This window comes from Panthera tigris, chromosome B3, assembly GCF_018350195.1.
Source record: "Panthera tigris isolate Pti1 chromosome B3, P.tigris_Pti1_mat1.1, whole genome shotgun sequence".
NCBI lineage: Eukaryota > Metazoa > Chordata > Mammalia > Carnivora > Felidae > Panthera > Panthera tigris.
In genome coordinates, this window is record NC_056665.1 from 122,134,907 (window position 1) to 122,160,262 (window position 25,356).

Below are 25,356 nucleotides of genomic sequence, written 5' to 3' on the forward strand. Positions count from 1 at the left end.
TATTCTATGAAATCATAAGTGGGTGTTCTTAGAATATAGTCACTCAGGTGGTTTTCACTTTCTCTTGGGTCACTCATATCCCAGGAAGACCATGGTTCCCCTTCTCTTTTCTACCCAGAAAGAATTACTAGGTGGTTAAGGAGTTCAATATTGTCTCCTGTGAAGAATGATTCTCTCTGTGTAAGTAGAGAGGATCAGAGGCCCAGACAGGCTAAGAGACAAACAAAACATTGGGTGGACAGCCAAGATGGGATAGCTTTTATTCCTTGATAGTGGCCTCTTTAGTTGGTTGGCCCACACTCCTTCCATGGAATTACCTTCCTGAATGTTCCAAGGTTGATTAAGTAGATCCAATTTGGATTTCACTTTATGGTTCTGCTGTTGTTGACATGTTTCATAGATTCATAACTTGTAGGGAGATAGAAGATCTTCAATTTCATTAAGTCCAAATTGTAGCTCAGTGGGGTATAGAACCACGTGCGCAAGGTTACATAATGAGCGGGTCTTCTGGATTCTCTTCCCGTTTCACCATGTTGGGCTTTTAAAAAATCTTACTCAGCCATAGATCTATAAGGATGTTTATTTCTTAAAAGCTATAAGGACCCACCCCTTCTTTTTGATTCATTTCTTCTTTGTGACCTTAAATGTCTGAGTTCTTTGGGGACATGCCACTCACCCTCTTCCCTCCCTTGTACTCTACCTCTTCTTTCTGTGTGATCTTATCTACTCCTATGGTTTCCATTGCTATTTACGGGTGTATGACTCCACAGTTGGTACCTCTAGGCTTGAACTCCTTCATACACTTTAGATCATCCACATCCTGGTCTCACCCTCCACAGGCACATCAGAATCAATAGCTATAAAACTAGCAGTGTTGGCTTCAGACCTACATATGCAACTGCCTACTGGTTGAGAATCGATAGCAAGTTGAGAATCCAACTCTACATGACTATCTGCTTTTCATCTTTTTCTGCACATCTGAGTGGGCAGCATCCCTGCCTATTTAAGAATCTGAGCTGGAAAGCTGGGAGCCAGCTTCAATATCCCTCTCTTCCCACCACATTAGTCATCACACTCCTTTGGTTCTACCTTTTAAATAGCTGTGGTCTCTATTTGCTCTTCTGTGTCTTTCTTGCCAATGGGTTCTAATCAGCTTTCAACTTGAACACTCTGACACTTTCTTGGGTGGGCTTCCTACCATCAGTTCTTTTCTTCCTCTATCGTCTCTTCTTCTCCCACACACTGTGGGAGCAATCTTAAGGAAACAAACCTAATCACACCATTCGTCATGTAAAATACTCCCTTACATGGAAAATCTCTTCAGTGTGCCCTAGCTAGTGGCTAAGAGTCTGAAGTTGAGTTAGATTGTCTGGGTTTGGATTCCATTTACCAGTTATCTTGGGTAGGTTATGCAACCTTTCCATTCCTCAATTTCCTTACCTATAAATGGTAGATAATAATAATACTTCATACGGTTGTTATAAGCATTAAATGACTTAGTATTTGTGAAGTGCTTAAAACAGTGCTTATCACATAGCAAATACTACATAAGGGCTTGCTAAATACAATAAGGTTATAACTCCTTAGCTTGACATATAGCCCTTTCAAAATTGGGCCCCTGTTGACCTCTCCAAGCTCAAGTTCTCAATCCTCCTGCCCTTGGCCCTGTACCTTCAACAATACTCATCAATTTGTCACATTTCATACCATTGTGCTTTTCCTTGTGTGTGTGTTTTTTAATCCTAGGATGATTCTTCTCTTCATTTCAATCTCTCCTCCCCCTTATGAACCTTCCGATAAATTATTAATCTTTCATAATCCAAAGAAGCCATCCCCATACCAGTGGACACAGATAACACTTCTTCCCCTGAGCAACTTTCATGCCTGGATGCCTGGGCATATTTTATCATAGTGGTTAGTCTGAAGGCTCTGGAGTGGGACAGACATTCCAATTCTGATTCAACCACTTACAAGCTGTCTGACCTTAGGCAAGTTATTTACCTTCTCTGACCCTCATCTGTGTAACGGGAATAGGTTATCTACCTCATAGGGTTATTGCGAGGATAATATGGCACTATGCATGCTAAGGGTGGGTCTAACTGCCAGCATGTGATAGGTAATCTCACAGCAACTATTGTATTGTTAACGATGTATTTCCATTAAAACAGGTGTCACATACTATTTAATTTATAGTTTACATATGTCTCTACATGAAGGTTGGGGCTCTGTGTATACTCAGCTTTATAATCCCAGTATCTCCCCTAGTAGATGATCACTAATATTGATGGTTACCTGAAGCCATGCACCCAGACACTGGCCATCTCACTTGGGGTGAAGTTCACATCTCGGCCACACACACCTCCCAAATCTTATCCCCAGGGTTGGTTTTGTTTTCTCGATAGAACCTGTATGAAGGAGGTAAGTCTGCATTTAGAAGATGGCAGTATATTTTAAACTGAGCAGGTAGTGTGAAGCAAGGTGTGAAGGCTTCTCTGGGAGGTGTGTGTATGTGGGGGGGGGCATGAGGAGAGGGAGGGAGAAGAGGGCTGGAGACCTTGGTGGGTAAGACAATGACAGCTGTAGGCACAAGATGCAGGGAGAGTCTGGGGAGCCTGAGGGAAATGAGGTGGCAGCCAGGATGCTTGTGTCCTTGGGAGGCAGCTTTGGGGTAGATCGTGAGGGAGAATACAGAGACTGGATGCGCTTACTGTCATGGTGGGCATGATTGCTTCACTCTCTTTCTTATCTCTGCTCACGTGCCTTGCTGAGAAGGGGGACTTCCCTGAGCACCTTGTCCTACCTAACTTGTAACCCCTTCCTTCCAGCTCTCCTAATTCTCCTTTCCCTGCTTTATTTTCTTCCAGAGTACTTATCATCATTGAGCACACTGTTTGTTATACTTAGGTATTTGGTTACTATCTAACTCTCCCCAATAAAATTTACAACCCATAAAGGCAAGTTTCTTAATTCGTTTACACTGATATGTCACTGGAACCTGGAACATTAGTGACACATCCTAAGTGCCTAATAAATATTTGTTGAATGAATGAATCCCACCAAAAAAAAGGATAACTGCCATTTGTATTTTTGTATTTAGTCATTCAGGACATAGCTTTAACAATTTTTTGTTAGAGGTATAAGTTACATACCATAAATGGCATCCATTTCAAATACACAGTTCAAGGAATATTGGCAGGCATATACACACCTGTGTAACCAAACACCACAATCAAGACCTAGAACATTCTCATCACATCAACAAATTTTCTTGTACCTCTTTGCAGTTAATTCCTGTCCCCACCCATGGCCACAGGCAACCACTAATGTCATTTTTGTCATTATTTATTGTCTCTGCCTTTTCTATAATTTCATAAAGTCGGACTCCTACTCATGTTTTATTTTGCTCAGTGTAACGTTTTTTAGGATTTATCCATGTTGCATGTGGCAGTGGTTTGTTTGATTTTCTTGCTGAGTTTTAGAAAAGGGTTTCTTATTCTGCTTTGCAGTTTTTGTGACTACAAGTGAGCATGGGCTCTGGATCCAGGCTGTCTGGTTGGAAATCTGGCTCCTCCACCTACCAGCTGTGTGGCTTTGGGCAAGTTTATCTTCCCTGTGCCTCAGGTCTCTCATCTGTTAAATGGGGGTAATAACCGTACTACCTTGTAGGATTTTGGGGAGCAAGAGTAAATGAGGCAAAGCAAACACATACAGTGCTTCAGATGGTGGCTGGCACATAGTCAGTATTTAATAGTTGTTGGCTATGCTTACTTCCACTTCTCAAATGGAGAAAAAAACCTTGAGGCACAGAAAAGTAAAGTAATTTTCCCAGTGTCATTCAGATCACAGAAAGAACTGACATCCAAGTCTTTCTGATTTAACTTCTGTGTTCTACCACCTCCCAGATTCTGGGTTGTCCTCTTTGGACCAGAATTCTGTGTGCAGCACACACAGAATGAGAAAAGCTCATGCTCAGTTTGGGGGATGTCTGGCTTCCCTACCTCAGTGTTGATTCAGGCTGTCCCTGCTGGTTTCACCATCCCTGCCCCTGTGGGTAGGGTTTGGGTCCATCTTTTGACCTGTACAAGGGGTAGAGCTGGGCCTTCTTGCCCTTTGCTCCCCTCCTGGGCCCTCTCACACAGCTGAGCTTTGCATCAGGAACACCTCTTACAATCACACAGTATCAGCCCTGTGAGAAGCTAATTTGATAAACCCCACTCCAAAGCTCATTGAACCTGTCTATAACGATGCTTAATTAAAGTGCAGAAACTTTGAAGAGATAGCAAGTTACTGCTTAATGCAATACCAGAGTGCCACTATTTTACCATCTGCCTCACTCTCTATAGTAATTGCTTCCTGACATTTGTTTATTTTAATTAGAAGAGCAGTCTTGATCAAGGGGGAGGGCAGTCAGGGTCAGAACTATCGAGGAAGAGGAAAAAAGTAGAAAAGGAGAGCTATAATGTGGTGGTCCTGGGCTGAAGGGAGGGCACTGTTGTCTTGATGATGTAACTGGTTCCACCTTCCCACAGGGACAGATACCTGTGGAACTTTCTCCATGTGGCAAAAGCACATTGCTGACTCTGGGGTCATATGTTCAGGGTCTGTGGGTGTCCTTTAGGGCATATCAGAGTTGACCTTCTTGGTTAGAGAATATAGAGACTCCCACTTTGTTAGGAGGGAGATTATAGATAGGGCTAGTCATATTCCAGGATGGTGGAGACACTTCCAGTCACAACAGAGTCTCAGAACTGAGGGAAAGAGAAGTTCATTCATATGTATTGGTTCCACAGGTTCTCACTGGTGCTTTTATAGTCTGCCTGGTTATTTTTGATTGTGTGTTGGTCATTGTTTGTGAACAATATAAGTATACATTAAGGGCTGGGGCGCCTGGGTGGCTCAGTCAGTTAAGCATCAGACCTCGGCTCAGGTCATGATCTCACGTTTTGTGGGTTCTAGCCCTGCATCGGGCTCTGTGCTGACAGCTCAGAGCCCAGAGCCTGCTTCAGATCCTGTCTCCCTCGCTCTCTGCCCCTCCCCCACTCATGATCTGTCTCTCTCTCAAAAATAAATAAACATTAAAAAAATTTTTAAATTAAGGGCTTAGATGAAGAAGATACCTTCCTACAGAAAGACATTTTATTTTTTTGGCAGTTTTTTGAAAGCACTGTAAATCTAGGAGACCCCTACCCCCAACTATTAAAAGCTTGAAGTTCTCTCAACACATAGGCAATTCAAACCCACTCTACAGGTCCTCTTCAGGATTAGTAAGTTTCTGGTTCTTTCTGACCCTGAGGGTCACAGCTCATTGTGAGAAAGGTCTTCTTTTGGTGTCCACATCTTGTACAGGTTCTGTGCCTTGATTTCTGTCTCTAACTCTGGCAGACTTTCAAAACTAAGTTCAGATTTGCCAGATTCAGAAAATGCCTTTGGGGCAAAAGTGATATCCATACTTCTCTGAGTTCCTGATTCCCTTCAGTGTTGAATTAGTATTTCCTTACTATCTTGTCAACATTTTGATGATTTTAAAAAAAGACCCACTGCATATTTTATCTAGATTTTTAGTTGTTTTCAATGGTAATAACCTGCCATTATCAGAAAGAGAAAGTGCCGATAGTGGTTTTTATATTACATATGTTTTTACTTTTGGCAGCAGAATTAAACAAAACAAAACAAAATAACAATGGAGCAGTTCTGGTAATAGTGGGGCTAGAGGCCCTGAAGCCCTGCCACCCCTTTGTTTGATTCATATAGAGCATCTGTAAGTGCCTGGCTTTCATAGGTATGGTTTGATGAAAAACTCTGCCCTAAGGAGCAGACTTGGTTTGACTGACTTTGAGGAACCACAGCTTTGGCAAAGCTTATCTACTGCTTTCCCTGGAAACAAATGGTTCTTGACATTTGAGGATGGCTAGAAGCCTAGATGTTGGGCAAGGTGCTATAAGAAATGACAAAGTGTGCTTCCCGAGTCCCAGAGAGCCCCTGTGAAAGTAAGACCAGGGCGGTAACGATCTTCTCAGTCTTCAAAGTACTAATCTGAATTGGGAAGAAGAGAACAGAAGCAGGGCAAGCATGGGAGGTATGTTAGTTTGGGTGTTCCAAGAGACAGGTGTCAAGAAAGGATTAGACATGCAAGAGTTTTATTGGGAGAAACGCTTGTGAAGGATAAAGGGGGAAGGAGCAAAACTATGCAGGCAGAGTGTTCAGACCTTGATGCAGATCTGATACCTGGAGCAGGGAGAAAGGCAGGAAGGACTGGGGTTGAAGAGGCCCACTGCAACACAGCTCTGAGAGTTTCAGCCGTCCTGATGAGAATCCCCAAGCAAAAGTTACTTGTTAGAGAAGTCTCCCACTGTAGAGAAATGGACTTCACCTTGCTCCTACATGCTTAGTCATCAGCTAGGAGCAGTCCTGGGGAGAGTGTGGCCTCATCAGATGTGTAGTGATGGATTCAAAGGGGTGGTAAGCGGGGCTGTCTGTCAACTCTGCAGCAAGTCCTCTTGAAGGGTATCTGAGTGGTATACCTCCCTGACCACCCCCGTGGAGAGGGCCACCCCAGATTAGCAATGAGGTGTTTGCTGAAACAAGAAGGTGAGGAAGAGAGTCAGATATTTTCCAGACCAAGGGAACAGCCATAATGAAATGTTGCCTGCTTATTTCCCAGGAGCTCAGTGTCCAAGTGGTGGGATTCCACTCAGCTGTGTTCGAGCATATCATCTGAGCTTGTTGAGGGCAGGCCTCCAGTAAAGATCCCTCTGCATTACTGAAGTTACCCTGATGTGGCTGGTCATTTCACCCCCTTACCCCTGGTTTTCTAAACTCTTACAGTAGTTTTCAACTGCTCTTTGGATAAAGACCACACCTTTTATCCTTTTTGGCCTGGTCCAGGGGTCTTGCCTATTCTTTATTGCATACCACATACCCCCCTCACTGTCCCTGTTCCAGCCCCACTGATCATTCAGTCTCTTGTCCTTGCCTTGCTCATTTCCACCTCAGGGCCTTTGTCTATGATGTTTCCTTTGTCTAGGATGATATTGCATCCTGTTCTCTCTTCTTCCTACATCAGCTAAGGTTCCCTTCCTCTGGGAGGACCAAAGTCCCCATGTAACTCTCACAGTACTGTGTTTTTTGTTTCCCTTGGTGTCATTTATTATAGGCACAGTTGTACATCTTTTGTGGCTGATTGTTTATTTAATCTCAGGCTCTCCCACTAGACTAGAAGCTCCACAGGGGCAGGACTGGGTCTGTCTTTGCTGTTTCTTATATCTCTGTGCCTGGTATGCCGGACATGCTCAAACGTTTGGTTTTAGGAAATAATCTATGGAAGACAAGGTGAAGACAATACTGGGATATCCAATACATAAAAATAAAACGCACATAGAAACAAACTATAAGGCAGGGTGAGACATGCTCCTCCAGGGCTGGGAGTGAGTTTTGAGGTCCTTGTGCACCCAACCCTCCTGTCTCATGTTGGAACTGTCTGGAACAGTCTGGAACACAGACTGCGCCTGTGGAGGTGGAATGACTTCCCCGTGTTGGCATGGCTAGTGTGTGCCAGGGCTTGGACTCATACCTTAGACTTTCAACTCCAAGCCCAGTGCTGTCATTGCCAAGGGAGGCTGTGTGTGGTCATATAGCATGTGATTTTGAGGCAGGTGCCTGGCTTCTGTATGGGCCCTATTTTCGCTGTTGATCTGAACTTAAGTACATATGCCTTATCTGGTTTGGCTGTTTCCTCATCTGTAAAGTGGGTGTATTTTAATTTGTTTTTAATGTCTATTTCTTTTTGAGACAATGCAAGCGACAGAGTGCAAGCGGTGGAGGGGCAGACAGAGGGAGACACAGAATCTGAAGCGGGCTCCAGGCTCTGAGCTGTCAGCACAGAGCCCGACACGGGGCTCGAACTCACAAACTGTGAGATCATGACCGGAGCCGAAGTCGGACACTTAACTGACTGAGCCACTCAGGCGCCCCAAAGTGGGTGTATTTTAAATGGAAACTTTGAAGATTAAATGAGATAGTATGTGAAAGGGTGCTTTTCATAAACTCTGAAGTATTTTACAAATGTTCTTACTGTGTCATGTTTTATTACTGTTTGGTAAAAGAAGTCTAAAGCCACTGGTGACAGGTGACAGGGGATACCATCAGGCTCTATCTACCACTGATGGTGTTGCACTTCAGCCCTCTCTTCTCTTGTGGATAGGGTATTTTTTATGTATTTCTTCAAGGGAACTGAAAAAGTTAAATTTGGGGAGCATCAGTTCTATGAAGAAAAAAGGAAGTGTGATGGATAGTTGGGGCATCACTTAGCCTCCCTCAGCCTGGGTCCCTTTATCAGTGAAAGGAGAGGGTAGTGGTAACTGATGTCTAAAGGCTTCTTTCATCAGGGAGCCTGTAAACACTCATGAATGGGAAGGAGGCTATCACTTGACAGACTCCAACACACAGAACAAGAGAAGACTGGCCTCTAGCTTGAGAGATTCTTCTGATCCCAGGAAGAATTTTCTGGCACTGAGGGTAGTTAAATGCTGGAAGAGGAGAAGGCAACAAGGTGTGTGGAAGTTGCTTTTGGAAGGTCTTTATAAAGAGAAGAAATACCCAACTGCAGCCCTGCTGGAACTGGGGAAATAGACAAACATTTGAAGTGATTTCCACCCTGCACATGAGGGACACTGCATAAAATGCTACAAGGTTACAGAAATGCCCTCTCCACACACTCTCTCTGGTTGTTCATGCCCATTTCTGGATCTTGTTGCCACTCCCAAGGCTTGTGTACCTGGGTCAAAGCTCCCAGGGCCTCCCCCCTCTGTTCTGTGTTCTGAACTTTGACCCTTCCTCTCTGTTTACTTTTTCCTTCTCCTCAATGCATCCTTCCAAGAAAGTGGTCCTGGTGCCAGCAGCGACTCCAGATAATAAAGCTCAGCATGGTGACTGATAACTGGTCCTATATATAAGGCTAATGTGGGGAATTTTCTGCCAAGATGACCAATGAAAGGAAAAAAAAAAAAAAAAGAGGAACAAGTTTAATTAAAATTTTTTACCTGCTTTCTCCTCTAGGGTTTTGATGGTTTCCTGTCTCACATTTAGGTCTTTCATCCATTTTGATTTTATTTTTGTGTATGGTGTAAGAAAGTGGTCTAGTTTCATTCTTCTGCATGTTGCTGTCCAGTTCTCCAAGCACCATTTGCTAAAGAGGCTTTTTTCCATTAGATCCTCTTTCCTGCTTTGTCAAAGTTTAGTTGGCCATACATTTGTGTGTCCAATTCTGGGTTCTCGTATTCTATTCCATTGGTCTACGTGTCTGTTTCTGTGCCAAGTGGTGCAGCCACTCTGGAAAACAGTGTAGAGGTTCTCAAAAAATTAAAAATAGAACTACCCTATGACCCAGCAATAGCACTGGTAGGAATTTACCTAAGGGATACAGGAGTGCTGATGCATAGGGGCACACGTACCCCTATGTTTATAGCAGCACTTTCAACAATAGCCAAATTATGGAAAGAGCCTAGATGTCCATCAGTGGATGAATGGATAAAGAAGATGTGGTTTATATATACAATAGAATACTACTTGGCAATGAGAAAGGAATAAAATCATGCCATTTTCAGCAATGTGGATGGAACTGGAGGGTATTATGCTAAGTAAAATAAGTCAGAGAAAGATATCATATGTTTTCACTCATATGTGGATCCTGAGAAACTTAACAGAAGACCATGGGGGGAGCGAAGGGGAAAAAATAGTTACAAACAGAGGGAGGGAGGCAAACCATAAGTGACTCTTAAATACTGAGAACAAACTGAGGGTTGATAGGGGTGGGGGAGAGGGGAAAGTGGGCGACGGGCATTGAAGAGGGCACTTGTTGGGATGAGCACTGGGTGTTGTATGTAAGCCAATTTGACAATAAATTATATTTAAAAAAAGTTTTAGGGAGTGTGATGTAAAACTTTAATTGGTTTTATTTTTTGCTACCGTTTTCAGCATGGATGTGTCTCCCTTCCTCATTTTTAATCCTCTTGAGACTGGGGAGAGATTTCCCAAGCAAGTGTAAAAGTAATTATATTCAAAGACAGATTTTTCTTTTTCCCTAAAAGTATTAAGTTAATTGTCTTTTCTGGGGCTAATTGTCTTTTCTTTGGTCCAGGTGTGAGTAGACTGCTTGGGGCTAGTAATAGTTTGCATTTGTAAGTGTTTTTCATATACGGAATCTCATTTTGTCCTCCAAATGTCCCTGTGCCTGGTAGTTGTTTTTGTTGCTGTTTTCCAGATGAGCAAACCGAGGCTCAACTCGGCAGAGCTCACGAACTAGTGCCGGCTCCTGTACCAGCACTGCCCCTTCCCACCTTGTTCTACCACCACCCACAGCCCTGACTGGAGGTGGTAAAACTACAAGGGCCCCTTGAACTCCAACCCAACAGTCCCCGTGAGTTTCACAGTGGCTTGCAAAGGCAAGTCTGCTGGAGACAAAGTTTCTACTAGTTGGTGGGAGAATGAAGACCTTCCTGGGAGTATAGGAGGTTGAAAAGGTGACTATTTCCAGAAGATGGTGGGAACATTGGAAATTCTGTGACACCTGATGCTGAGAATGTTTTGGTGTTTTGCCTGAGGATTTTTAACTGTATAGTAATTGAAGGTTGTTAGGACCAGAAAAACCAGGATTAAAGTGAGATCTACTCATATTTTGGTTTCTAGCAGAAATTGAATAGGGTGAAAAATGTAGAAGAGGGAGGCTACTTTTGAGAAACTTCATCAGATAAATATAGAATATCATGTAGCCAAAGTCATAATGATTTGATCTCAAAGACTAACCACTACAGGACGCAATGGAAGGCACCCCAATCCAAGTGGAAAGGCTTGGGTTTGATCTCAGCTACTTCTTAGCTGTGTGACCTTAAACAAGTTACTTAGCCTTGAAGTCTCAATTTTCCCATCCCTAAAGTGCAGGTGATAATACATCAGTGGACTTCTGCAGGGATAAAATGAAAACATTGCTTGATATGCAGTAAGCTTTCAAAAATGTTAGTTGATCCTAGAGCTGAAGCTAAGGAGATTGGACTCTTTCCTGTTGGCATCCAACAAGGAAGCCGTTGAGTTTCTTCAGAAGCTTGCGAATGATATGTTTAAATGTGAATTTTAGAAAGTTAATTCTGTCTTGGAAGCAGTGTATGAGGAGGGTTGGAAGTTGGAAAAAGTTGCAAGTACAAAGATCATTTGAAATGATCCAAATGAGAGAGATGTGCCTGAACAGAGTGAGTGAGGTGGGGAGGGAGGGAGGGGAGAGGGATGTAGAAAGAAGAGAGAAGGATATAGGGGCTGTCGAGATGGCACTGGGACACATGAAGATTGATTGCATGTGGGGTAGTGTGAGAGAGGTGAGGATAATGGATAATGCCCAGTTTGCTAGCTGAACCTATGGAATGGATGATGATATTAGGGAAGATAACAAATGAGGAAGAACAGTTAAGGGAGAGTGTGGATGAGGAAAATAATAAATTGGTTTTAGTCCAGGTATGCCTGAGTTGCCTGGGAGACATTCAGGACCAGGAGTGGGTAGGTGATGAATGGATTTGGGGACAGAGATCCACTGAACACTGACATCCAAAGGGTGGGGTGAGGGAGGGCAACTAAGAGTTACTTTCACAGGCAGAGTGATTTTTAAGAAGTGGAAGATTCATAGAAGGGATCAACAGGGCCAGAAGCAATAGACAGGCCTTGGAAAGTGGGACCTGAGAAGAGGCTCTGGTTTGGGTATTTTCAAAGTCACTGGTAACATTGGGAAGAGCTTTGTGAGTCAAGGATGTGTTGGGGACAGAAGCCAGATATGGAGGATGAGGACAGAAAAGGAGGAGTGGAGATGATGAATTTTGACAGAAGAATTACAGAGTATCTCACAGGTGAGGTAAGAAGGAAGGTTTATGTTTCATTTGAAGTTTCCAGGCCTGAGGCTGAGCAGCAGGTGGGGTGGGAGGGGGGTGAGTGGAGGGGATATGGAGGTATAGAACAAGGTCCTGGGGAGGTGATAGTTAGGAGGTAGGTAATGGGGGAGGAGTCAGTCTGGAAGGGACCATTTTTCACTGAGAAGGTAAGAGTGAAGAAAACAGTTGGGAGAAAAAGTGAGTAGCTGAAGGGGAGAGAAATACAGAATTGTATGCCCACAGGTCCCAATTTCCCCAGTAAAATGGAAGTCCCTGTGGCGTCTGCTGAGTGAGGAAGGGGGAAAGGATTCAGTTCAGGGAAGAACTGAAGAAGAGAGCAGACTGAGGAAAAGTTTAAGGGCTGAGTCACCAAGACTGAGAGGGACAGAATTACAGTTGCACTCACTAGCACACTGGGATGTTGGTTTCTGGTACTGATCAGTTAGGAGGAAGGGGGTGTGTGCTTAGATGTCCTCCATGGTGGAATGGTTGGCCATGAAGTCCTGTCTAGATCAGGAGTTAAGGGGGTGGGGAAGGGGTGATATACGGACAGAGTGAAGAGTTGGAGGTCCATGGATTTACAAGGTTAAAGGGATAATTAGGAAGAGATGGGAAATAGAAATAAGGTTTTTAAAAAATTTTTTTTAATGTTTCTTTATTTTTGAAGGAGAGAGAGAGAGAGAGAGAGAGAGAGAGAGAGAGAGAGAGAGAGCGGGGGAGGGGCAGAAGAGAGGGAGACACAGAATCTGAAGCAGGCTCCAGGCTCTGAGCTGTCAGCACAGAGCCTGACACGGGGCTTGAACTCACAAAGGGTGAGATCATGACCTGAGCTGAAGTCGGACATTTAACTGACTGAACCACCCAGGGACCCCAAAATAAGGTTGTTCTGAGATAGGCACTTGATGGAGCAGTTCTGGGTGAGGTCAACGTCTGGGAGGCGGTATGAAGGGAGTGAGGATGATGGGAAGGTTAATGAAACAGAAGAAAGCACGGGACTGTGAAACTAGAGCACTGTACACATGGGCATCATACATAGTGGATGGAGTCAGGGTGCAGAAGGTGACTGTTAGCTAGGAGTTCAACGTATCAGTGAAAGTGGCAGAGCAATATTGGGGTGATGTATTGGTCGGTTATTACTGCATAACAAATAATCAAAAAAATTCTTCGTGGCACACAATAGTAAGCGTTGATTAAGCTTTCCATACCTGGAGATGGTTGGTTTAGGCCAAACTCACCTGGGTAATTTATTGATCTTGCATTTGCAGGTTGGATGGGGGATTTGGCTGATCTAGGTTGGCTATGCTTGGGGTGGCTGCCTGGAATGGCTCTTGGGACTGGCAGGCTGGCCCAGGCTGCTCTTCTCATCATGATAGCAGAAGTGCAAAGGAACAAGCACTTTTCAAACCTTTAGTCATGTTGTGCCTGCTAACATTTCTTTGGACAAAGTCCAGGGACGGGAAAGTACAGTTCACCCATGGAGATCATAAGGGTGATGAGTGAATCTTTTTGCACAATAACCTAATTGATCACAGGTGGTAGATAAACTCTATGAGGATGGAGAGAGGATGGATTGCAGATGGCCTAGGACCCTTGAATGACAAAATCAGGAAGAAAGGATGCTGTCTGCTCTGCTCCCATCCTGAGATACAAGTGGCCCCAACTGAGAATGTTTGGCAAAGAAATCATTTCATTAGAGAAGATACAGGTTATTGTATTGTGGGGATTCATATACAAACAGCAGGAATTACAGAGACCACAAAGGGAAGGGTTCGGAAGAGGCATCAGGAGGCACCTGGCTACCTGGAGTCCTAGACTTAGGAATAAAAGTGGCAGAAACACACACACACACACACACACACACACACACACACACACACACAGCTGGTAGAAGAGTTTGGACTGACCCAAGGTAAACTTTCCGGGAGACTTATTATTTTGGGAAGGTGTTGTAAAGACCAGCCCCCACATTGCCTTGAATGGGGCTCTGCGTGCTGGATCTTTCTGACTAACTGAGGAGGGCAGATGCTTCCCGGGAGGAGATGTTTCTAGGGAGAGGCGGTCACAGCTCCATACTATACTTGGGATTTCACAATTGCTTTTACTCTGACAGGGTGTTTGGAACTTTTTTTTTTTTTGTACTACAAATAAGGAAGCAAGAGGGTGGGTGTGGGAAGGAAACTATTTTAATGGAGATACAGTAATAGAAATAGCATCCATCCTTGGAAAGAGAGACTCTAGGAGAAAGATGGATGGGGGTGGAGCACCTCAAACCGATATTTTCTTTCTTTGCAGAACCTCTTAATAATTTTGGGTGTTATTGACCTTCCCTCCCCCACTAGACTGTAAGCTCTCTGAGGGTAAAGCTGAGCCTGTTTTATTCTTAGCTCTATTCCCATTGCTGAGAGCACACAAAGAACATAATAGGTGCACAGTAAATATTTTTGAGTGGATGAATGAGTGATAAGAAGCTTAACAGCTTGTGTATCTGTCTCCACTTTAAAGAACTCCAAACTTTCTTTTGGTCATATAGTCAACAAATATTCAGGGATCTTTTGCTATCAAGCAGATGTCCAGGCTCTGGGCATTCATAGAGAGTGAGACATAATCCTTGCCAGATGGTTTCTATCTTCACTTGCAGCCTAGGGAACAGTAGCTAACAATGCAGAGCTATATAGAAATGGTTCAAGCCTCAGCTTGCTTCATCTGCAAAAGAGGGAGGCTTGACCAGATTCATTTAGGTATTCAGGTTTCTATTCTACAAGGCTCCTTGCAGCCTCAATATTCTGTTGTACATTTTGAATCTCTGAAACAGCAAAGCAATTGATGCCTAGACAGCTTGGGCTTCTATAACAAATATACCATGGAGTAGATGCCCCAGGCAGCAAACATTTATTTCTCATAGTTTTGGAGGCTGGGAAGTCTAAGATCAGGGTGCTGGCAGATCTGGTGTCTGGTGAAGACCTGCTTCCTGATTTGTAGACAACTGTGTTCTTGTTCCAAACATGGTGGAGAGTAGAGAGAGGAGGAAGTAAGATCTTTGGTGTCTCACTTTATAAGGACCCTATTCCCACTCACAAGGGCATCACTTTCATGTCCTACTCACCTCCCAAATCCCCCACGTACTAATACCATCACACTGGGGATCAGGCTTCCACATATGAGTTTTGCTATTGACAAACGTTATATAAATAGCAGGGTTTCTTTCCTTTCTTTTTCCTTTGGTTTTAGAGCACCTAATGGGACTGGTTTTCTGCGGAGCATACTTTAGGAAGTATGTGTTTAGGCTAATTCTGGTGGACTGATCCTTATAGATTTTCTTCTGGTCACCCCCATGCCAACTTCATGGGCATACGTGCACCAAACTTAATGTTTTTGTTTTGTTTTGCTGTGCTCAGGATGTGCTTTTTAGAGCACCCAAAGGGTTCAGACATATATGGTTATTCTTTGTCCTGATGATGTTGGAAGTGGATGTTCAGGTTTCAGGATTGATTCATACCTGCTAAGCTTCTATTTGGTCCATTATCCCCAGAGAAGCCGAGCACCCTGCACCTCAGGGAGGATTTGAGGCATCTAGGATGACTTTCTCTCTGGAGGCTTGAGGACAAAGAGACTGGGCTGCGTAGGGGTGTGGCCAGAGGCTGAGAGGTGTGGACATGCCACACCTGTCCACAGGAATTCTTGATCAGGTAGAATTCCACAAATCAGGTAGTTCCAAGGTAAGGCACTGAATCTAGAATAGGAGCTGTTAACTTCTTTCTCCTTTTTTTGGATTATCTATTTGGGTAGGATGTGGTCTCAGGTCTGGGATCAATGTGGCTGTTCAGGTGTATGGGGAATGGCCATGTATTGTTAAGACATAGTATAGGGATTGAATTCAGATCCCTCTCATGTCTCCTCTGGATAAGAGCAAGGTCTGCTGATTGTTCTCTCTGTTTCAAAACCATTTCCCCCACCATCTAAAACACAGTGGCTCTCCAAGACCTCCTTAGCTTTGGCACCCAGGAGCTTTACAACTCTGTCCTCAACATGACTTTTTAGCTTAACGTTTTCGTCTACTCCCACACATCCTACATTCCAGCCAGATAGGACTTCTTATTGCTTCCTGAATACCCCTTGATCTTTCACATCTTCCTGTCTTTATTTCATGCCTTCCCTCTGTGGATATACCTCCCCTGTGGCTTGGTCTAGCAAAACCCTTCATTCTTTGAAGCGTAGTTCAAAAGCCTTCTTATATCTCTTGGCCAGTCACTGGCTCATCTTTTGTGCTCATGTAACACCTGTACATATCTTTATTAAATTACCAATCACCTCCCCTTATGATTGTTACTCATATATCTGTCTCCCCTCACTCCCTAAGCTTTGGCTGGGATCTCTGGGGCTTTGGGGCCTAACATGCTGGTTGGTGAGTGGCAGGTATTTATTGGAGATTTGTTGAATGAATACTTGAATAAATGAGTGTGAGTTGTGTTGAATATAATAAATATTGTGATCTCTTAGTGTCCTCTGGTTAGCCTGTCTTAGGCTCACCTTTCTGAGTATATAAAAAGACCCCCCTGGTTTGGAACAACAAAAGCCCAACCTGGCTTAGCAGAGAGATGGAATTATAAGGTATTCTTAAAAACAAGATGTAGTGTTGTTACCTTTCAAGCATAGCACATTTTTAAAAGCTAAGATATAAATAGATACTAATAAGTAAAGTGGGAAAATTAATGCAAAATTACAGGTTGTATTGGTCCTGATTGTATAATAATATAGCATAAAGAAAAGACCATAAACATTTCAGGATTATTCACAGAGACAAGAAGTTGAAGCCATTATGGTAGAATAGTTGATTTTTTTTTATTTTCAAAAACTTTAAATTATTTTTACTGTTAAGTAAAATCTAGAACTTTGTAGAGAAGGATATAATTGGAACTTTCAACCTTTGAAGATAATGGAACTGGATTTGAATGATTGCAAATTCTGGATTAGCAACCCTAGATTGAGAGGTTTGTCATTCTATAAGAACTCACTGTTTGTTATAGGGCAGAGTTGGCATAGGTGGGTCCATTGAATAACATCCAAATGTGTTTAATTACTGCAGGGTGAGCCCAAAGGTTTCATTTCACATGCCTGTTGTATTGACGGGTGAGTGGTGTATGTCTTGACTGTTTGGTTGAGAAGGATTCTGAGGTTCCATCTGGCTCAATAGAAAGGTTTATGATTGATTAGTGAAGTGTACTGTGGACATATGAAGGAGTATTCATGTATTTACCTTCCTTGTCTGAAAGGTCCCCAGATTATGAGGCTGACATGGTGCCAAAAATACAAACACACTAATTCAAAGGGATACATGCACTCCTATGTTTATAGCAGCATTATCTACAATAGCCACACTATGGAAGCAGCCCAAGTGTCCATAGATAGATGAATGGATAAAGAAGATAAGGTATGTATACACAATGGAATATTATTCAGGCATAAAAAGAATGAAATGTTGCCATTTGCAATGACATGGATGGAGCTATCATAAGTGAAATAAGTCAGTCAGAGAAAGACAAATAGCATACGATTTCACTCATATGTTGAATTGAAGAAACAAGTGAACAAAAAGAAAAAAAAGAGAGGAAGTCAAGAAACAGACTCTTAATTATAGAAAACAAACTGATGGTTACCAGAGGGGAAGGAGTGGGGAGATGGGTTAGATAGGTGATGGGGATTAAGGAGTGCACTTGTTGTGATGTATAGGTGATGTACTGGGTGATGTATGGAATTGTCAAATCACTATATTGCACGCCTGAAACTAATCTCACACTGTATGTTAAGTATACTGGGATTTAAAATAAAAAATGTAAAGAAAAAAATAGTAAAATGCATATAAAAAAACAACAGAAACATTGTTTTGTTACTAATCATTTGACATAATGAATGAAACACCGGACTTATTGTTCAAATGCTAGAATCTTTTAAATTTAATTTAATTTAATTTTTCCATTAAACATAATTTTTGTCAAATTTGTTTCCATACAACACTCAGTGCTCATCCCAACAGGTGTCCTCCTCAATGCCCATCACCCACTTTCCCCTCTCCCCCCTACCCGCCATCAATCCTCAGTTTGTTCTCAGTATTTAAGAGTCTCTTATTGGTTGCCTCCCTCCCTCTCTGTAACTTTTTTTCTCCTCTTCCCCTCTCCCAGGGTCTTCTGTTAAGTTTCTCAGGATCCACATATGGGTGAAAACATATGGTATCTGTCTTTCTCTGACTGACTTATTTCACTTAGCATAATACCCTCCAGTTCCATTCATGTTGCTGCAAATGGCAGGATTTCGTTCTTTCTCATTGCCAAGTAGTATTCCATTGTATGTATAAACCACATCTTCTTTATCCATTCATCAGTTGATGGACATTTAGGCTTTTCCCATAATTTGGCTATTGTTGAAAGTGCTGCTATAAACATTGGGGTACAAGTGCCCCTATGTATCAGCACTCCTGTATCCCTTGGGTAAATTCCTAGCGGTGCTATTGCTGGGTCATAGGGTAGTTCTATTTTTAATTTTTTGAGGAACCTCTACATTGTTTTCTAGAGCAGCTGTACCAGTTTGCATTCTCACCAACAGTGCAATAGGGTTTCCGTTTCTCCAAATGCTAGAATTTAAGATTCAGTTATATTACGTTATTGGTTCTGTGACCCTTGAACAAACCATTCTCCCTCTGAACTTCAGTTCCTTCATATGTAAAAGAGAGTTGAAAAAGTTGACACTTTGTTGCCCTGAAGTTTAGATGAGAGAATGTTTCATAAACTCTGAAGTACTCCACACACACACAGTGCGCACACACACACACACACACACACACACACACCCACACACCATATCTTCTTAATACCTATTGTTTGCTCCATGCATGTTTTATGATGGTTTCCATGTGTGTTGTCTGTTTTACATTCTTGGTTCATGGTACACATGAACCATGAATCAGAGGCTGATTCACTGACTTGGCCCACCATTTCACTTGGGACTTTCACCAAGTTCCCATATTTTTGGTTATCTGTGGTGTTCAAGACTCTGCTTGAGTCATTTTGCAAACATTCCATTTGGCCACGGCAAGTCACAAGTCTGAGTGGGGTGTCAAAAGTTGGGCACTGTAATGTTAGATGGGGAAGGGTGCGGAGGTAGGGTGAGGTGAAGAATTTGGGTCATTAGTAGTATCAAACTATTGTACAACATTATGGGAAAGATCTCTAAAATCATGGTGCAAATAAGATGAACAGAGATTTAGCACTGATGATAATGGTAATGACTAACATTTATTGCATGCTTACTGTGGGCCAGCCTCTGTGCTAGAAGATTTATGTGTATTCCCTCACCCTTTGAATCCTTACAGAAGCCTTTTCTGTAGACATCAGTATTACCTATCCTTTATAAATGAGAACACTGAGGTCAGAGGGATTAAGTAATTGCCATAGATTACAAAGCTCCTATATGGTGGATCTAGGATAAGAATCCAGTTCTGTCTGACTCCAGAACCTAGCTCTTAACCAAATTCTAGAATACCAGAACCTGGGGGTGAGGATATCCCTTGAAATTTACTGGAGAGAGGCTTAGGACAAATAATGAGCAGCCCTGTTTCATGCAAAATGTGGAAAACTCAAGAAATGTGTCCCTTGCATGGGTATTTACTGATGGTAGGACTGCTGTTATGCCAAAGTTATGAGACTCAGTCCCAAATTAGTATGAATGAAAAGGCAACTCTGTTCAAGAAACGTTTATATAAATGATAGTTCCTTTGTGGGTTTTTCAGAGGAAAGTAGGAGATTTAGGGGATATTCCCTTAGATGTTGAAGTTGGTATGGTGCAGTGGTTTTGAAACTGTGCTCTCTAGGACTTTGGAGTTTTCTTGTGGTAAAATATTGAGGACTATTGCAGAAGTCAAGGTGGAGTCCTGGAGGCAAGATTTCACCTTCTACTTCTACAGAACAGCTCTGCTTCTGTCATATTTTGAGGTTTCATGCACCGTTTCTTTTTCTAGAAAAAAAAAAAGGGCTTTGGTGGCTTAATAAAGGCAAATCCCTTTTCTCATGGAAAGATCTCTGGTCAAAAGGTCCTAATACCCGGATCTTAGTGCCACTTCTGCTACTGCCCAGTTGTGTGATCTTAGACACTTGCCTGACTGTCCCTGGGGTCCTTCCCTTCCTTCCTCAACTACCGAGTGAGGAGTTTGAGGCAGGTCTCTATGCTCTTATCCAGCTATGATATTCTGTATTTCTGAGGCGGGTTGAGGTGAAGTTGGAAGTTGTGCCTGTTACACTGTCAGGGTAGAGTTCTAGAGCCAGTGTACCAATTGTCTGACCCACATACATATCTGTCCTTTGAATTCTCCAAACTTCCACCTGCTTCCTCACCTTAGTCCAGTCAGCAATCATTCATCTATGGTTTACTCTGTGCCAGGCACCACACCCACCTTCAAAGCTCCTAAACTGCTAACACTTGCCCTGGTCAGGGAGGGTCCCAAGATTGCTCCCTTGCTGTGTCTTTTCCTGCCACCCCAAGCCTTCCTTTCTTTTCTTTCTGCCTCCTGTGTTTACATCTCTCTGTAGGACAGAGTATGAGGGTTGGAACTATTATACCTTGTAAGAGTTGGCATTGGGGGCAGTGGTCAGTGGGAACCTGAGGGTGTTCCAACAGGTGGGCTCATTGAGTCATTGTGTTCTGCCCAGGCACCAACAGGGTTTAGATCCCCATCCCTGGCCGCCTCTCTCTCTCAGGTGGTGACTTCTTGAGTAACTGTAGGAGCTGAGGTCTTGTTTGGCAGCAGCATGTCCTGTTCTCAGTTCCTCAGCAACAGATAGGATGGGAAGATGTGGAGGGACAGTTCTCTCACAAGGTATGGAAGGAGAGAAAACTGGAGAGTACTAGCTGGTTCCCCACAGCTATTTTAGATAGAGGAGGCCAGAGGCCTGGGGGGAGGGAGAAGGAGTGCAACATGACAGGGTTTGGGGAAGGGCATTCTGGACAGTGCGAACAGCAAAAGCAAAGTCTCTGAGGTTGAACTGTACTTAGCGATTTCTGAAAATACCAAGGGGGCGGTATGTGTGGGGTCCAGTGAGAAGTCAGGGATGAGCTTGGAGACCTAGCAGGGGGCCGAACTATGCAGGGTCTTGTGGAAGACAGGGAGAATTTTTCCTTAAAACATTTTTTTGAGTGCAGTTGACATACAGTGTTACGTTATGTTACAAATGTTGTACACATCTCAGGTGTACAGGGTAGTGATTTGACATGTTTAAACATTTTGCTGTGCTCGCCACAAGTGTAGTTACCATCTGTCACCATACAATTACAATATCATTGACTGTATTGATAGGGAGGACTTTGGATTTCTTTTTAAGTATGTAGAGAAATCATCGGAGAGTTTAGAATGAGGGAGTGATGACTTCTACTTTAAAGGTCATTCTGGCTGCTGTGCAGAAGATATCCCATAAGGGGCAAGGACAAAGCAGGGACACTGGTTAGGAGGCTAGTTAGTACATAGTCCAGGAGACAGACAAACACTGGGATAGCTTAATTGGCCACTGTAGCCAAAGCTCTTCCCTATGAGGTCTTGTGTCACTGGGCCAAGCCTGGAATTCTCTGCTAAAGAGTCAGGGAACCCTGGAGAGAATGAGAGGTAGAGAAGGGGATATGGTAGATTAGGTGGGGCTGTAGCAGGGACTCTTAGACCTAATTCTGCCCGTTATGAATGGCATGACTTTGGGAAAATTATTTAATCTCTTGAGGATCTCAGTTTACTCATCTATAAAACAGGGATAATAATAGGTACACTTCTTATGGTTTCTGTAGGAAGTCAGGTATAACATACTTGGAGTATGCCTTGCACAATGTGTGATATGAGTACCACTGCTGTTAGATACGTGTATCGCCACAACTGTAAAACAGCCTTTCCAATGGCTTTCCAAAATCATGGGTGGACCAAATGGCCACTGGCCTTGGTCCTGAACACGCCTTCCTGGAGAGGGTGTTCTCTGGCATAGCCCTGTCCCTGCTTCCTGTACTCGTGTTCCCCATTCTCCACTGTCAACCATTGCATTACACTGAAAGAAGCATGCTCTGCACCTCACACCTCTGAGGTGAACCCCACAGATGCATCTGTGCCCCATGTTCGCCCCATGGTGAAGCTGGGGGCTGTCTGGTTTGGGTGTGAACAGCTCCAGTCTGTCCGGAGCCTCTGCACATCCCCCTGCCAGCTCTGGCACTACTTGCTTTGTTAATGGAGAATTTGTCAAGTAATGGGAATAATTAGCACAGTGGGGGCCTTACTGTGCCCTGGAAAGAGAACAGAGAGAGTCATCCCAGCAGCCCCAGACATGATTGCTGGGCAGGCTTATTTTCTCTTGTCTGCGTCTCTCTCCCCATCTCTTGCATGTGTTTGATTTTTTCTCCTTTGTATAGAGAGATTTGGCTAGGAGAAAAGACCTGTAAATTGCACCCTTGCTGGGCTGGTGCTGCGAAGCTGGATAAGATTGTCTTCTTGGACTGAATAATTTCCCTCTTCCCCTGCCTCCTTTAGGGGGACAGATCGGCTAAATATCTAGTTGATTTCCCCCCTCCCTTTCTCCTCCTCCCTGCCTCCCCACCTCCACCCCTCCCCTCCCTCTGTCTCCCTGTCCCCTCATGTAAAGAACTCACTGACTCTCAATTGAATCCTTTTTAATGGTCCCAAGAGGCGAGGATCTTGAAGGGTGATTATCTCCATTATAAATTATTAACTCCCCCTGCAGCCAGATGGTTTCCGAACCCGTGGCTTGGAGCTCTGGGCTGGGAGAGAAGAGGACGGGAGAAGGGAGGAGTCTGAATCATGAATGACCATGGCTTCTTGGGTTCCTGGCTGAATCTGGGGTGCTGGGGAAACTGTTGGCACCTTGCCAGGCCTGAGTCCTGCAGTCTGTGGGCAAGTGTTTGTTGTGTTTTGCCCACTAGACACCTCAGGGCTCCCTTGGGGATGGATTAGAAGTGGTAGACAGGGGAGAAACTAAATCCATGGATTATGTTTGATATGAAACTTAGAGGCTTGTCAAGATGTGGTAAGAAGGCATGACTATTATCTTACACCATGTAGTCCTTTACCTCCTTTGATATTCACAACATCCTGGAAGTGTATTCACTGTTCTCTCCAGTTTACAAGAGATAATAGTTTTCCATAGGTCACTTGGCCAAAAGTTAGTATAAAGACAGAGGCTTGTTCTGACCCCCACTCTCCCCTGCCAAGTGGTCTTTCCCCTGCACCAGACTTCTCCTTCCCAGTTGCCTGTGCTCTACTCATCCTTCAAGTTTCCATGTAAGTTCCACTTCTCTGAGAAGTCTTCACTGACTTCACTAGGCCAGTCACCTCATGTTCCTCTGGACTCTGTTACACTACATGCATAGACCTATTTACTACTGGACATACAATTCCAAAGGCTGTCCAGCCTCTTCTGGAATATCTCCAATGACAGGAATGACAGGAACGCCCACTTCATCTTGAGATGGTCTGTGTGTAAGATAAGGACTCAAATACTCTTCCTCAGATTTATTATCTTTAAGGGCTGTAGAGAACCCGTGAGATCTCTCTTCCAATTTAAGAACACTTCAGGCCCCTGAAGGTACTGCTCATGCTACTGCCGAGTTGTCTCTGTAGGTCCTAATACCCTGGTACCTCCAAAGGTTTCTCATGTAAAGAGACTCAGGTATGACTCTTAACATTGCTTCTGTAATTGGGATGAATTTTAAAAGATGTCTATCTTCCCATCTTACTGTCCCTGAGCAGGCCAGGTGAGAGGTGCCAACATCAGCCATGCTGCCAGGATGAAGTATGAATATCAAGGGCAACAGTAACAGCAACAGCAATGATGGTGAACATTTACTTGGTACCTATGCTTAGCATGCTTCTAAGGGCTTTACCTTGTAGTAGATGCCTTACTATGGCAGTTTGTTATTCAACATTTTATAGATGAGGCAGCTGAGGCACACAGACTTGCTCAGAGTTACACAAGCAGTAAGTAGTAAGTCTGGGATTTGAACCCAGGAAGTCTGGCTCCAGAGCCCAGGCCTTTGACCTCTGTGAATGGGGTTATTTATCCTAACACCGTGTTCTATTTGCACCCTAGAGATGGACCACTGCTGTATCGAGCCCATACTCGATAGAGCCTTCTTCTCACCTTTGATCTACCTCCTTATGTTATTTAGGCTCATGTCTTTGCTTTCTACTAGCACATAAGTGCCTTGAAGAGTTTGAGCTACTTTTTTAGTCTTTCTCTGTATAGCATGGGTGCTCTATGGTTAAAGAAAGTTAACAGAAAGACTTCCTTTCAGTTTACTACCTACCAGCTTACTTACACCTCTCTCAGATAGTGGGGCTCAGAATAAAAATCTAATAATAAAATTGACACAAATGATCATTGTCTTTTTCCTCTAAGTTATATTTTAACTAGTCTAAAATTGCATGTAAACTATCTGTCACAAAACACATGCAGTCTCTTACTTGTGTCATCTTGTCTCTTTGATCCCTCCATCCTAGTCTACTATGTAGTTACAAACTATACCTTCCATCTTTATGGGCTGTTTATTTTGGGGGGATCAAGCCATATAGCTTTCCATTTACCTCCATCAAAGTTTGTCTTACTAAACACAGGCTGTTTAAGCCTATATGACCTCTTGGGATCCCACAGCATCACCTGGGATGCTCACAGACTGTCAGTGTTGGGTTACCCACAAACATGACGAGTTTCATCCAAGCTCTTGATGAATGTGAGGAATGGGGCAAGGCCTGTCCTCACACTAGATGCTGCTTCCCAGAAGGCTCACCCTCTTTGAATGTTGTTGTTCAGCCAGTGACACATCTTCTTGGTTCTATCCACCTTACATTCCTCAGATCATGAGAAACTTTTCCAAAACAATGCCTGAAGTCCATATGTATTATAACTCCAATGTGTCTCTACTATAAGAAATTACTATTCTTGACAGAAAAGGAATTCAAGTTAGTCTGGCAAGACTACTTAGTTTCTATGGAAAATTGAGTTTTTAAAAAAAACTATTATAATTAAAGGCTTTACAAAATTCTCTCCCCACCTCTGGTCTCTTTTCACCACAATAAAGCTCAAACACCCTTCTCTGTATGCCCATTTGACTGACTGGAGTTGAGGTCCTTAGAGGCCTCCCTAATCTCCCTTACCTTTCAGGGAGGCATAAAGACAGCTAACAGAGGGTAGGGTAAGCTTGGTGGCCAAGACACCTTTAAGACTAGACTCAGCTCAGCAGATTTCAAGGGAGGAAGAGAAAATAGAAGTGGGAGGTGGTGGTATGCTTGGACATGAATACGTTGTGAACAGAGGGAGCTGAGTGAGTTTCAGCATGGGCCAGGAAGAGAGGACAGTGAGCTCCCTGTTGAAAGACCCTGTGGATTTTTGCCCATATTTTCCAAGATAAGGGATTGCCTTTG

At 43.4% G+C, this 25,356-nt stretch overlaps 1 protein-coding gene across 2 annotated transcripts in view; it reads left to right on the forward strand.

Moving 5' to 3' along the window:
• NRXN3 (neurexin 3) overlaps positions 1–25,356 on the forward strand; it is a 1,570,788-nt gene that overhangs the window by 35,046 nt on the left and 1,510,386 nt on the right. Inside the window, exon 1 of one of the 2 annotated variants that reach the window (XM_042990247.1) lies at positions 12,800–12,846. The exons of the other annotated variant lie outside the window; for it this stretch is intronic. The gene's annotated coding sequence lies outside the window, so the exon portion shown is untranslated. Of the gene's footprint in view, positions 1–12,799; positions 12,847–25,356 lie in introns of those variants that run through there. 2 annotated transcript variants of the gene reach the window in all.